The sequence below is a fragment of the Varanus komodoensis genome, unplaced genomic scaffold, assembly GCF_004798865.1.
Source record: "Varanus komodoensis strain SLA01 unplaced genomic scaffold, ASM479886v1 scaffold39, whole genome shotgun sequence".
Classification (NCBI taxonomy): domain Eukaryota; kingdom Metazoa; phylum Chordata; class Lepidosauria; order Squamata; family Varanidae; genus Varanus; species Varanus komodoensis.
The window spans coordinates 3,064,058-3,079,771 of record NW_025335922.1 but is presented as its reverse complement, the minus strand read 5'-3'; positions in this window follow the sequence as shown (position 1 = coordinate 3,079,771).

Genomic DNA, 15,714 nt, shown 5'->3' with positions numbered 1-15,714 from the left:
AGCCCTCAAGGAGGTTGTATAGTTAGCAACCACAGAGTGCTGTCAGTTGAGGAGAAGGAGGAGATGACAGAACGGGGAAATGAAAAGGAGTCTTTTAGGGTTCAATTCTATGTATGTTTAGACAGGAAAAAGTACTAGAATAGTACTATGCAAACACACATAGGATTGTGCCTTTAAAGATCAGTTCCCTAAACAAGAGCTGGTCCTCTCAGGAGGTAAAGATACATTACAACATCCCATTACAGGTCCCATTTATTTATTTATTTATTTATTTATTTATTTATTTATTTATTTATTTCATGTTGATCCTGCCCAGTAGCCAAAGTTCTCTGGGTGGTTAACAAAAGTTTAAAATAGCAAAAACAAGAAAGACATAAAACAATAAAACCACAGCAATTGCAACCAGATCAGCACAGAGGTATAACAGTGGTACAGGATAAAATGCAATATTTTATCATAAAAGTTAAAAGGCTAGCTATTAAAATACTGAGCAAATAAAAAAGTTTTCACCTGGCAGCAAAAAGAATAGAGTAGGTGCCAGGCACACCTCTTTGGGGAGCTCATTCCATAGCTTGGGTGTCACAACCAAAAAGGCCCTTCAGTAGTCAACCTCCTTACTTCTTTTGGAGGCAGTTCCTGGAGAAGGACGCCTGGAGATGAACTTATGGTCCAGGTGTTGCTTCAGATAACCTCACCCAAAGCCATTTAGGGTTTTGAATGTTAATACTAGCCTTCTGAACTGGACCCAGACTTATAATCATGCTATTAGTGGGATTTTTTTACTTGCACCGGTCCTTATTACAGCACACCCAGTTTAACAGTTAAATTGAAATCCAGCCCTGCACCTTACCCAAGAAGCCTCCATTAAAAAACAACAACAACAACAACAACAACAACAACAACAACAACAACACACACACACAAAACATGTGGGTGCTCCCCCAGCAACCCCCCTTTCCTTTCCATTAAGAAAACTTTCTTTGGTAAGTTATCTTTGCCACATCTCTTGAAGGGCAACCAATTACTTACTCTCTCCTTACCTTTTCACCTCTGCCTGCCCTGGTTATAGTGTGGAGTTTATGATGTAATTATATCAGACACAGCTGAAATCGGCCCCCTTATCACCAAGCTGATTACACTTAACAAGGCATAAACTCCCTTTCTCACTCTCTGCCAGGAGTCCAATTTTAAGCTCTAATTGTTTTATAGGCCCTTTGCACTCAGAGGAAGCAGGGAGGGGGAAGAGAGAATGGAAAAATAGTTGCCATTTACATATGTTGTGCAAGGCACATTTGTCAACTGCCTCTCTAAGCAACCTCTCCACCCCCTCAAGAGCCACTTAGATGGCTGGGAATACTACAAAATGGAGGCTGTGGACCATTAACTTGTGGGAGTCTCTAAACTGGAGGATAGAATTGTTACCAATGATTGCTGTGCATGATGAGTTGGGGGGGGGGGGGGTTTGCCTTGGGAGGGGGTATTTCATCTTCTTTGTCAGGTCTCTGCTGTTTGGATTGGGTTGGATTATCTCTGCTCCCAAACACAAAGAGAATTGGACAGGCTTCCCAAACCCAGACTTGGATTACAGCTCCCACCATTCTCAGCTAGTAAGGCCAATGGTCCTGCTGGCATGTGGATGATAGAAGTTGCATTGACAATGTGCTCAGACAGGTTAATGCAACCGTTTCTGCACCAGATTGCTTGATGACTCAAAATTCTGGCCCTGAATGGGCAAATCTCTCAGTTTCAGTTTCTCCCACAATCTTTCATTTTAACCTCAAGTTTCTTTTGTTCTAGAGAACTTTACAATTTGGGGGTAAATTCTTATCAATAACTGAACTGTAACATAATTCTCGCCCATCCTTACTGCCAGGAACTAAATAATATATCCATGTTTGCAGTCATATAGAAAGCAAGCTGGAGCAAACATCAGGGCTCTAGCATGTGCTGCAAAAGGAAGCCACATTTGGCACCAATCTTGGGCATACAGATGACACCAGAATTAGGATTTCCTAAGATCCCATTTGACCCTGAAGTCGCTAGGAAGGTCTCTGCTCTGAACCAGCCAAGCTGCTCTCAGGAAAATGTTCTTTGGCCCTTTGCCCAATCCAAATTCCTTCTACCCACCTCTGGCACCAGAAACAGGTCTGCAAGAGAGAAAACACAGGCGGCATCAGCAGCTGTTCTTGCTCTTGTTCTTTTGCATTGCAAGACTAATAGCATCTCCCAAGATAATTTCACTGTGGAGGGTAGTACAGCAGGTGGAAGAAGTAGTTGCCAGCCAAAACTAGAGTCCCCAGTTTACTGTCCATTTTGCAGTTTTAAAATGTGCCAGGAGATATGGTTACAGAGCTTCAGCAAATCTAGCATTGGCAGGCCTATAATCCATCCTTCCAAGAAAACAGAGGTAAGTTTTAAAGGTTGCAAGATATTCTAACTTCAGTAGCTGATTTCCTTTACATTCCAACGGTTTTCACTTGTTCCATCCACCACACACAAATGGCTACTGAATGTATGGAGTAGCTTTCCCAAACTCTTGATGCTCCAGAAGTTTCAGATTTTGACTCTCCTCAGTCCCACTCAAAATGATCACAAATGCTAGAAGCTGTGATCTAAAATATCTGGCAGACAGGAGAAGAACAGGCTTCCAGCCCTGGGGCTTTGGGACGCGTACATAGCTTCATAGTTTCAGTGAATGCATTCAGCATCTGTGAGTGGGAAGAGCAGGGCATGAAGCTGCAGCAGTGGAGTGTTCACTAGATTACAAGACTAGAAAAGAGAGAACGTTTTCTAGAAGACAGAGAGGAATTTTAGTGAAGGTACAAGAGTTTTTGCAAACTGACTTATTCTGGGACAAAGTAATACAGTGTACACTGAACTACCATGGACATTATGCAATACGGAAGTTGAAATCTATTTTTATGGCTTCTACTGCCACACCTGGAGTACAACGTTCTTTTTTGGCATGGCAGTAATTAAAAGAGGTGAACAGCAAGTAATATAAACGGATCAATGTAAACTGATTTATGGGAAAAGGTCAAAAGGCTAAGTATGAGCTGGAAAAGCAAAAAAGGAAAGAATATTGGTTCGGGGAAGGAAAGATAACTGTGGGGGAAGAGTTCGTCTTGTTAGGCATTTTAAAGAGGAAGGAAAATATTACTTAGGGAAATGGAGGGCAAGGATTAAAAGAAAATAAACTTGTGAAGTTAGAATGAGTATCATGCAAGCTTTTGTCGCTACTGCTTTTAGATCTTGGTAGGACATACTTGGCCACCCAATAAGGCTCTGGGACATAGGACTATTAAATGGATTGTTTAGTGGCTATGTTTAGAATTGGCCTCCAGTTGCTTGGAAGGATGGATTCCAGCAGTGCCAAATAAGTCTTCATGATCTCTGCTTTTGTACAGTGCTGGGTTTTTAATAGCCAGGAGTGTTGCAGGATAAGATCAAAGAGAGCATTAGCAGACCAGGAATAGGGGAAGAAGTTCTGATGCAAGTGGGCTGCATTTAGTGAGATGAAAGGGGCAGAGCAGGAGGCAGGAAAGAGAGAGCTTTCAGGATGCCTCCCTGCAGTAGCCCAGCTCTGGCTAATGTTGTCAGTCTCTCTTGCATCCACAAGGCAATATGCAAGCATTGCACATACAAGTAATGAAACTGTTGGCAATTATCTCTCTCTATGGCACCCTTAGGAAGAGTCTGTTCTGCTCCCGAAATGTTTACCCCCAACCAAATTGCGCATTAAGTACAGTCTGCTCTACCTCTCCTTTTTACAGTCCAACCCTAAACAAGATTATGTAGAAGTCAGCCCCATTGATATCAAGTGAATTTACTTCCACATAATCTATTTAGGGTCAGGGAGGATTTGCTGAAATGTTTGCTTTATGGAGTGCATCACTGCTGTGGATTTTGAGAGAGTTGTTGCTATGGATCTGTGCTGCAGCTGGATTTATAGTCCTCCTGAATCTGACGGATGAGTCCGTCCAGCACTTAAGTCACACAACAGTCATTTGTGGATTCCTGAAGCAGTTCATTCACAGGGCATGTCTACACGGCAAGCTTATATGGTGCAGACAGAGAACCTCCCCATGGGTCACGTTGGATTTGCTCGGAACCCACCTGTTCTTCTTCCCCATGAATCAGGAAAGAGCTACAGATTCCTACAAAGACAAGTTCAGTCTCTCTCTGAACCTCTGTCCAATTTCATGGGTTAATGCCATTCGATTGGGTTGCATAGGTAGCTCTTTGCCACCCCACAAAAATCTCCCCCTTTTTTCTGAAACATCCTCATCCAATGCGATTGAAATGAAATTCAAAGAAGAAACATGCAAATCCCAGTACCCTTGAATGATACTAGGTATGGGGCACGGTGAAAGATGCAAAAGGGAGACCACGCTGCCACCATGTTTGTTGCTGGTGCTACTTTCAGTAGCAGGACAGACAACAAAAGGCTACACTGCCCCCTCCCCTTGGCTGCCCTTCCACCACCAGGCAGAGACCTTTGCATTCAAGCAGGCCTTTGGCATGTAAGCAACTAAGTTAGTTGCTTTTCTTCTGCTACAGGTTTTAATTGTGTTTCAATGAATGTGTTCTATTATTATTTTAACTGAGTTCTGTGTATGATTGGAAGTCATCCTGAGTGCTGCTTTTCTTGGTGGAAGGGCAGATACACATTGAATCACTATAGAAGTGATAATTCTGCGGTCCCTAGAGAGCATCTGCGGATGAAAACAATACTTCAGTTTCTCAAATCTGAGGTGGGAGACCACACTCCAAACTTGGAGGGGGAATCCACTTTCCATCCCTGCTCTCCATTGCATCCAGTGTGTAGACAGAGGCCTCTCCAAGGTCAGACAGTGTTTTGGTGGTCCGGCTGAAGAGGAGACTGAAGACACTATGCTGGGGTCTTTCCAGCCTCTTTTTCTTCCCCTCTGAGATGCTTTAGTAAACAGGCAAAAAAGCCTGCAAAGATGAAAGATGCACGGACAAGGAGGATGTGGGTAAGCCTCCAAGTCTGGGACCTTTCGATCATCACAAACGGATTGTGCCCTAAATAAAAAGACAAAACTCTTGCTTCCAGGAACAAAGTTTTAGGAGAGGCTTTTAGAATGGGCGTGGGAGAGAAAACAACACAAAAGCTGAGAAACCACCTCAGAATTGGTGGTCAGAAGAAAATGGGTACATTCAAAGGAAGGGTTGGGGCCGTCTAGTGGACCTAAATGGGCCTAATATTTTCCCAGGTCTGAGGTGTTACAGCAAAGGTTTTGTCAAAAAGAAACACATGAGATCTGTGAAATGAAAGGAAAAAACAACAGTGAATAAGGTTGTCATTCTATTTCTCTAATAGATATACCATGTTTGTTTTTCAGGCAAAGTATTCCCTTTATCCCCTTTTTTTCTACCAATATGATTCTCACATCAAGACTCAGACTGTAGGTACTGCTGTGTCCTTTTCCTTTGCCTTGTTATATTTTTCCCTTCTTTGCCTTACTGCATCTTTTGCAGAACAAAGGCAAAATATGCTCAGGCAATGCTTTATTTGTCCAGTTGTCAGAGGACCTTGGGGACCAGTCATTGCTGAAATGTTTATATATATATGTACTCACATTAGCAGAGGTGCAGCTGAGATTTGCAGCTTAGGTAACCTCGAAGGAAAGAACATCACATTTGGGGCTGAAAAATAAATCACTTTGAAATGGTCTAAGAAAAAAATGTGAAAGGAAACCCCACTGAACCCTTCCTCCAACTGTTCCTCAGCTTCTTAAAACCTTGTCCTGAGCAGGCACCAGTGGTGGGAAATATTTCCAGAAGATCTATCCATACGCAAAGCTTTTTGGATTAGAAAGCTTGTGTCCAGTGATGCCAAAATGCCTGCAGAATTTCTGGCAGTCAGAACACAGGCTTTCAAAACTTGTTTGAGACTTTCAATTACAGTAGTAAAGTCTGGCTTTAAAGAGAAGAAGGCTCATTGATTTTAATGTGTGAAAATGTGTTAAGAGAAAGTTCCTTAAGACTACAAAGATCAGAACATTAAGAGCTCGCTTGCCCTCACAGAGTAGGATGTCTTGAGAGGGCAACTTTCTCATAAGGTGTAAGGGAGGGAGAAACATATGTTCACAGTTTAATATGAACTCCTCAACCAAAATTCATGTATCTTTCAAATTGGCACTTCTCCACATTCTGCAGTGGACTTCTCTAATCAGAAGGGCATACAAAAGTCTACAAAAAGAACATTTAAAAACACATTATATTGGGAACATTACTTGCATACTGTGTGCCTGTTAGGGGAGATATGCACAAAAGTGCTTATGAACTTCTTGCAACCTTTTTTAAAAAGGGGGTGAACCTAGGTTAGACTGGAGAATTTGTCAAAATTTGCAATAAGCCAATCTTTAATCTGAAGTGATATATTTCACAGGATCTGAGTAGCTGACTTATACCAACTGTCCAGTATGATTCATTTTGATTGTCTGCAGCTTGTCAAAGTCCTACATCCTCCCCAGTTCTTTAATTAGATGCTGAATATTGTACATGAGATTGTACATTTACAAAAAAGGTGTTTTAGTAGCTGAAGCTGCTGAAGGTGTAGTGGAAATGAGGGACACCATGATTAATTCAAGGAGTTAGTAGTGAACAGATAGTTCCTTCTCATGCCTAGACCTCCTTCTATTGTGCCTAGTGGTTAGCTAAGCTTCTCTTCCTATTAGTGCTCAGGATCAATTATCTTTTTAAGACTGTACAGCTCAATGCTCAAATAAGCCTCTGGCAAGATCTCAGGGTGAGGCGACTTGTTAGCAGAGTAGCTGAGATGGGAGTTAGCTATGCTGGGAGACTACCAAACATCCTCCAAGTCATTGGACTATAAGCAGGGAGGATGAATGGACAGTGTATGATTCCCAGGGACCCTCCCAGTCTGGAGCCTTGACGGAGACTGCTCCGGAAAGTGCTGCGTGCCAGGGCTAGTGGGCACTATTCATCTCCGCAGCTAAAGGAGTGCAGGCTCATGAACTTGCTCTGTGGTTGCTCACTGCAGTCATTCCATTGCAGTAGTCAGCTTTAATCTTCTGCTTTGTTAATTAGCTTTTGCTTAATAAAACCTTTCCTTTATCTATTCGAGCCTTTTATTGCATTTTGAATCCTGAAAAGAGCCGCTGCCTCTTGGCAACACAGACGGACACTCCTCTTGTGACCAACGGAGGCCTTGCCTCCTCCTTGCAATAGTGATCGTGCCTCAGCAGACACCTCGTTCGGTTGACTCTTGACCTGTCTCAAGGGCCAGTTGAACCCACCCCCGAAATGAGTGTGCTTTAGATCATGCCTGGCCTTAATGCACTGACTGCTATGCTTCAGCAGGAGATGATATCTACAAAGCCAAGCATTTCTAAATAGAATTGCACCAAGGCTACACCTGGGAAACCCTTAAAACAACAAGCATCACTTTAATTGCTTTCACAGATGGTGGGGAAGTAATAGGCATTGTAAATACCAGGGAAGATAAAGATACAGCATTCAAAGGGAGCCAGTGAGAAAATATTGAAATGAGATTCATCTCGGAAGCCATTTGAAGCACTGTCAATGTGAAAAGGCACCCAGGATGTGATGAAAGCTGGAAGCGCCTTTTGACAGTGGCACTGGAGAGCAAATTAAATATGACCGTGCAAGACAATGTGAGAGAGGGTAATGGCCAATGGACTTGCATCCAAGTCATTTTGACACAAGGAAGATGAGCCATTACTGACAACTGTCACTGAAATCTCCCTTAATAGACTGCCAGGAGGTGCTGAAAGCATTCCATAACACTTCACAGTAATAGAAGCCTGGTGCCTACCATATTGGAAGTTCTTTATGCTGATGGACACACTTACGTGTCAAACGCTGAGGGAGTAAAAGGGGACCAGGCTTGGCAGTTTCTCACTGTCCCAGTTGCCCAACTCTGTGGAGCCAAATTCGAGACGCTACAGAAGAGAATCAAAGAGAAAAACAAGGCAAGCAGCTGGGCCTCCATGGCTCATACACCAGGGAAGACTGAATCGGCCCAGTTTTGATCAGCAATGGAAATGATGCAGGAATTTGGAATCAATTGAGATGGAATATAAAGGGAAAGAGGAGACAGCGAGGGCAGCAAAACTACGGGGAAGCAGAATCTACAGCAGAACAGGGTTGATCGACAAGGTAAAATCCTCTCCCTGCCCTAGTAAACAAAGCCATTTTGACTGAGTCCTGGAGACATTGCCAGCATTTGATTTGTCATTGTTCTAAATATTAAAGAAGATGGGGAGAGAAATTTTGCTCATAGTTTTTGGGGGAAGCAGGCAGAATTTGTAAAGTGGCATTGATTCACTTACAGCACTTTGCTCCTTGCCATCCTTTCAAGAGCTCCTGGTGCCTCACAAAAACAAAATTAAAAACAATAAAATACAAGATGACACCCACTTTAAAGCAGAGAAACCCATAAAAGCAAGGGGGAAATAAAATGTCCACCCAGCATTGTCTGGACTGAGCTTCAATTTAGCCCACATTTAGCCCATTACTGACCACTGGTGCCTCGTCAGGCACACCTGGAATTGACAAAAAGGAGAGCATACACTCAGTATTGTCCAACCATTCCAATTACCTCTTGCAGGAGTTTTGTGCAGATATTAAAAAGCATGAAAGGCAACAGCAGAATTTTAGGGGAAAGCCTGATAGAACAAGGCCCATGTCAAAAATGCCATTTCCAAGGACCTCCTTCTGGAACCAGTCACTCAAATGGGAGTGCAATTACTAGATCATGGTGTCTCGAATACCCATCCCAGGTAGATGTCCAGAAGGCTATTGTGGGTCATAATCTAAAAAGCTGCCAAGAGGTCTGGGACATGATTAGGATCACACTCCTGCTGCAATCCCCTTGGCAAAGACTATGCGCCAGGACAACCACCACCATTTGGGTACAAAGCCTGGGCTAAAGTCAGGTTACTGATCTTAGGAATCCTGGTGACTAGTGCAGGGATGATCAGTGTGTATGGAAAATAGTGAGTCTGGGCTGGAAATGGGAATCCATTCTTTGACCATTTCTTGGGTGGGTAGGGTAAAATGAGCCCCTCTTCCCTCAAAAGATCATGGAAGAAGAGAAAAATAGTCTAATATGTCATGGGCAGGTGGGTTGCTGCTAATCCTACTGAAACATCCCAGGTGATGCAGGGTTTTGGTTTTTCTCTTGGTTTTTAAAACATAGTTATGCAGGGCTCATAGCAAGGCCAACTCTGAATTTCCCACCAGACCTATTTCTGGTTGTGTCACATGACTTGGCACTGTTGCTACAGTATTCCCAGCATGAGGTTTTCTTGGCCACTTCTTGCTGGCCACATTTCCTGGGATGCCTTGGGAAGAACACAGTGTTAAGAGAGAGCCTTCCCCTTATTAATTAATTTATTTAAAATATTTCTATGCCGCCCCCATCGCAACAAAGCCTCGGGGCGGCTCACAAAGAATACATAAATACATACATAAATAATGATAATATAACCATTTTAAAAAATCGTTTAAAAACCCCCGGTGCATTCTCGGCTAAAAATTTTAAAATCCTAATTAATTCAATAATTTAACAATTAAAATAACTTTTAAATAAAAAGGTCTTCGCCTGGCACCAAAAAACAAAACGACCCCGCCAGGTGGACCTCTATGGGGAGCGCATTCCATAAATGGGGCACCACTGCAGAGAAAGCCCTCCTCCGGGTACTCACCCTCCTAATATCATTCACAGAGGGTTCCCGGAGAAGGGCATCTGTTGCTGATCTCAAGGGGCAGGAGGGCATATATGGGCTCAAGCGTTCCTTTAGATATCCAGGTCCCAAGCTGTTTAGGGCTTTATAGGTCATAACCAACACCTTGAATTGGGCCTGGACTTCAATCGGGAGCCAGTGGAGCTGATGGAGAACTGGGGTTATATGAGAACAACGCCCAGTCCCCATCAGCAACCTGGCAGCTCTGTTCTGCACCAATTGAAGTATCTGGACCGTCTTCAAGGGTAGCCCCACGTAGAGCACGTTACAGAAATCTAATCCAGAAGTTACCAGAGCGTGTGTCACTGTCGCCAGGCAGTCGTTCTCCAGGAAGGGACGCAGCTGATGTATCAGCCGATGCTGAAGGAAGGCACTCCTTGCCACCGCCGTCACCTGGGCTTCTAGAGACAGCTCAGGGTCGAGGAGCACTCCTAAGCTGCGAACCCTGTCCCTCAGAGGGAGTGCAACCCCTGCTGCAGGACATTTGGTTTATTTAGGTTTTAAAAGCAAGGAAAACACCAGAAACCCCTCAAGCTTCCTCACAACTTTCCCCTGCACCTCAGAAAATGTCCACAAAGTTCTCCTCTCCCAAGGTACAAGTAGAAAACTAGGGACTATTTCCACAGAGAGTTAATATTTGGGATGAACTAAAGAATTTCTGTCCAGCCTTATGAAATACATTTGCAGCCCTATTAGATAACCCTATTTCCTCTGTTACAGAGAACAGTCCACTATTTGAACATGTCCTCTGCTTGAATTGTTGTAAGGCCAGCTCCAATTTAAAGATAAAGAACAATCTGAAAGAAAATTGCATTCAGATTAACCATAAGCAACTCCTGGTCACAGTTCTCTGCACTATGGTGGAGAGAGACAGAACATTAAATTGCAATGATTATTTCTTAATTTGCATCTGTATGTATAAATCAACATAAGCCCATTCTATGCAAATTGGTGTCCTCTTTTGGCAATTCATAAGTGGTCACCCTAGTTCTGGATCTCTCTCTGAAGAACAGAGTAGCCAGCTGAGAAGTGGGCAGTGGGCCAGTGCTTCTACATGAAAGAAGAAGAGAAAATTGCACAAAGAAAAAGCCATTTTCCTCTTGCATTCTGGATTGTGGAAAGGAGTTGAAGGGTGAGGAAAAACTAGAACCTCCTTTAAAACTCATAATCAAGATGCTCAGCTTCACTGAGCCAAATGGCTTTTCACTGCTCTAGTGGAAAGGAAAGAGGAAGACCTACCTTTTCACAATCTTTTTTTAATGAGCACTTATTTAGCTATTAACCATCGAAGCATCACCTGAGTGAGCAAGGGGGTAATAACGCTTCTTCTTTATGTGTCAGTGATGAGACCGGAAGTTGAGCTGTGTTTCATGCAAGGTCCCTCACTACTTGGAGATGGGTTGTTGATGAAGAGATGAGAGTTCAGAGAAGGGCTGTAAAAATGATTCAAGGGACAGAAAGTATTGATTGATGAGGGGAAAAATTAAGAGTATGCTTAGCTTGGCTGAATAGCAACTACGGGAAGATTAGCAGATCACCTTCTGAAAGTGCCTGAAGGGTAAAGAAGAGAGAGAAACAGCAGTGGCAAATATTGAGGGTTGATCCAAGCAGGTAAAACGAAGACTAATGAGATCAAACTGAGCAGAAGAGAAATTTGGGTTGAATATTGGGGAGGGAGGTCTGGTGTTTGATTATAAGATTGATTACACCAAGGAGCAATTTCCCAAGAAGAAGAGGCCAGGAGTTCTTTGGATGAGTTATTAAGATGAACACTAAGAATGGACCAGGCGGTCCAGCATCGTAAACTATCCCTCCACTGGAGGAATTAACGTTTGCCCTAACAGAGGACTTCACAGCCATTGAGCAAAATCCCCTACAGTGTCCACTACAACTTTTGGGTTGTGTCCAGTGTCATGAGCCTGCATCTGTATGGCACTTTTTTTAGCAATGGAGGTGCTAGATGCAGTATCCAACTCATCAGAGTCCTGAGATGAATATGTATGAAGAGCTGCAGTCTACAGTGAAAGGTCCTCCTCAAAGAAAATGTCACAAGTCCACGGAGTCAGCAGCTGGACCAGTCTGCTGCCTAGTCTACTCAGCCTAGTTCCTACCACTGCAATGACTCAAGGAAGGGTCCACCTTTTCCAAGTACACCCCTACATTTCTAGTTTTATATTAAAATGTCCCAACAGGAGTCGGGGCAGCTGTCATGAAGATGTGGACCCTGTGCATAAAAATTCAACAGTTTGATCTCATTATTGTGCTCCTGCAAAGCATAGTAATTAAGGAAACCATGATCAAATGTGCCCTTTGACTAGAGGATGGACTTGTCAGTCATTCAAACCCATTCCCTTTCTTCTCCACAACCTCCCCAGCACAGAAGTATTTAGATAAACTAAAGCAAAAAATTCTGGTTTTGGATGCACCCTGGCTGGCCGGCTGGCTGGCTGGCCGGCTGGCCAGCCGGCCGGCCAAAGATGAAGGAATTCTCTACCGAAGGGGTTTAAGTCACTGTAGTATGGAAGCAGCTTCTTTCATTTTCATAGAAAGGAAACACATTTCCTTTTTCTGGGATTTAATACTCCTCTACCTTTCTATACATTCTATTAAAAAATGCAAGGTGATGCTGCGGGATAATACAATATACTGGATGTTCATCTATTCATGAGCCTTTTGTTCAGGTTTGTCACAATTTAAAATTTAGTATCAGGTCTTTTTTTCACAAAAAAGACTAGAAAACTTGGGAGGGACCCTAGAGAAAAATGGCATTGTGAAAAGTCCTCACAAACTTCCATGAGTGAGCGATAATGAGTGCACAAAAAGTGCTTCGCATAGAAACGTGCATGATGTAATTGATATTTCATGCAGGGTGCAGCTTCAGTTCTGGCCACTTCAGAGGCAAGCTTGCTTTGCCAGGAAGCACCAGAAATGTCCAAAGATGCCTGATGCAGGCTTTGGGCAAATCTGATGCACATCCTTAGCATGTGCACTTTTCATGCTAAATCTAATACATTAGTGCACATCACTGAAAAATACAGTGGATGAGTATTTGCAGGATGTGGTTTCCCATTTCTTTGTGATCACTGATAATTCTGTAGAGGTAGAAACAGGATGGAAACACTCAGCAAGATCCTATGAACTAGTATAACACTGCAGTACCTTTAATGCAACATTTTGTGAATGGCTAGGAGGTTTCTGCCAACTTACTTTAATGCTGAGGTGCAAATTTGAACTGTCCATTCTGAAAAACAAGTTTTTAGGCCTTAAGGCTTCTACCGTATGCTTGAAAATACACTGCACAGCTCCTGTGTCTTCCATGCCATTTGTAGAAACAGAATAAATTATGCAAACAAACAGTAGGAAAATACATCTAATTTTCATAATTTGAATTGCACAATCTCTGTTTCCTGGTGTTCTTGTTCAGCACAAAAATTGAGCAACCGAAGTGCAACCTAAATGTAAATTGTATACTTCCTTACTTACTTCCACCCTCCCCTGTTCCTCTTTCATTCTTATTTTTGCAAAGCACAAACAGCCCTCGCTACAAGGGGCTATATTTGAAATTTAGGCATTGTTCTGAAGTTTCCCACCACATCTTCCCTCTTCTGATTCAGGAAGTATGGGGGGCGGGCGGGGTGGAATGTTGCTTGCCAGCAAAAAGAGCACACATGAACAAAGACAGAAAGACACAATTCTGTGTAGAAATCACTTTCCTGCAATAGGAAAATGAAACTAGAAGTATCAATCAAATTTCTGGCCTGTGGCATGTAACACTATCTATGCATTTCAGTACATTCAAATAAAGGTCATTGACAGAAACAGGAGAGAAACTGACATCTCCATGTAGAGCAGTTTGAGCACACCTTGCTCTAATGAAGTAGGACAACACATATTTCCTTAACTCTGTCATCCTTCTCTTTCCAACTAACAACTTGAACTGAAAGGTGCACACAACTGGAAAGAGACTTTCTTGATTAAATGAAATTTTTTAACACACTCAGAGTACTACAGTGATGAATGGCAAAATAAATACCTGAACAGAAGCAGACAATCAGCAGAAATCTCATAGTATGACAGTTCAGGAAGCTTGCTGGGGAGGTCAATTCATCTTTCAGCTTCTGCATTATCCCATCTTGGCCATGGAAAGTGAAGACTTTGTTATGGTTGGACAAATCTGTCAGGTTTGATTCAGCTCAGTTTCTCATTTTTCGATTGCTCACTTATTCCAAAATTTGGTACATGACATTCCATTTCCACATCAGTTTGTGGATGACATGGAATGTCATTTTTTTCCTTAGAAGTCCGCAGGGGGATTTATATAAATGTGCATGCACACTTCTCTAAATATACACATTTGGAGCTCAGTTGCAAATGTATGCTTTTTCCCAAAGTGTACTTCCTGAATGTGAAGCATTCTTGTGCAGTCTTTTTTCTGCTATACACAGGTTGCCTCCAATTTTACTATTATGCACAATGTTTGCTTTGCAAATTGAATAGCAAAATTCCGAAGTGTGAATATCACTGTACAGCTGCATTCCCATTCATCTGCAGATTCAAAAAGTGTGGATTTGGTTGGTTCAGATTAAAATGCAACCCCATTGAACGCCACACCCATTCACAGACCGCGTCTGTCCATTGCAGGGTGTTGTAGAGAGCACAAGTAGCTGTTGAAATGCAGCTGTGTCGGATTATTGTATTGCCAGGTTAGAACATCTTGGGTTAAAGAGGCTAGATACCAAGAGAGCTCTCAAACCCCAAGGGTGACATTTCCACCTGGTTCAAAGAGAAAATTTCCCTCCTACTAATTTACTGGGACTTGTGCTGAGTTTCTACCTGCTTCAAAGCTCACTTTGCATTTCTTGTATGAGCAAAGGGATGTAAAAACTCAACGGGAGTGAGAGATTAAGGGAAAGACTTCCGCTGGTGTTCTGTGGTGGCAATTACCACATAACTCAGTATACCCTATAATAAGGCAGCACAGCCCTAAGCAGATTAAGGGGCCATAAGCAGGCTGGGGTGAGAAGACAGCACTGAGCTTTTTGAATAAGAAGCAACTCCTGCTTTCCATAATAGGGAAGTCTTGATTGAAAAAGATGTTAAATTATCTTTCCCAGTTTGAGTTTTGCTGTAATAGTCAACTATTCCTCATTACTTCGACAAACCTGCTTATTACAGAGCTCTGCCTCCTCACTGAAGCTTGGATGAAAATGTTGATACAACAGTATAAGCAAGGTTGGAAAGGAAAGGTTTTCTGGAAGAGAAAGAGGAGGAGCAGGAGAAAAGTTTCTTAATAGCAAACCTGCTTAGATCCTGATGGCTCAAAAGACAGGGATGAAAACGAGGTAGATTGTTATACATGGGCAACACAATCTAGATATGAAATCATAATTCTTTTTCAAACAGAATAGACATTGGCCAAAAGATGCTAGGAAATGGACAAATGGCAAAGCATTTGGGCTGTTGTTTTTATGCCCATCCTACATTTGTTTGTTTGTTTGTTTAAAACATTTGTTTTATGAGCAAAGATGCTTGCTCCTTGGGAGGAAGGCTATGGCAAATGTAGAGAGCATGCTAAAAAGCAGAGACATCACCTTGCAGACAAAAGTTGGTATAGTCAAAGCTATGGTTTTCCCAGTTGTAATGTATGGCTGTGAAAGCTGGACCATAAGGAAGGCTGAACGCCGAAGAACTGAGACCTTTGAATTGTGGTGCTGGAGGAGACTCATGCAAGTCCTTGGACCACAAGGCGATCAAACCGGTCAGTCCTAGAGGAGATCAACCCTGACTGCTCTTTAGAAGGCCAGATAGTGAAGATGAAACTCAAATACTTTGGCCACCTAATGAGAAGGAAGGACTCACTGGAGAAGAGCCTAATGCTGGGAACAATAGATGGCAAAAGAAGAAGGGGACGACAGAGGATGAGGTGGCTAGATGGAGTCACTGAAGCAGTTGGTGT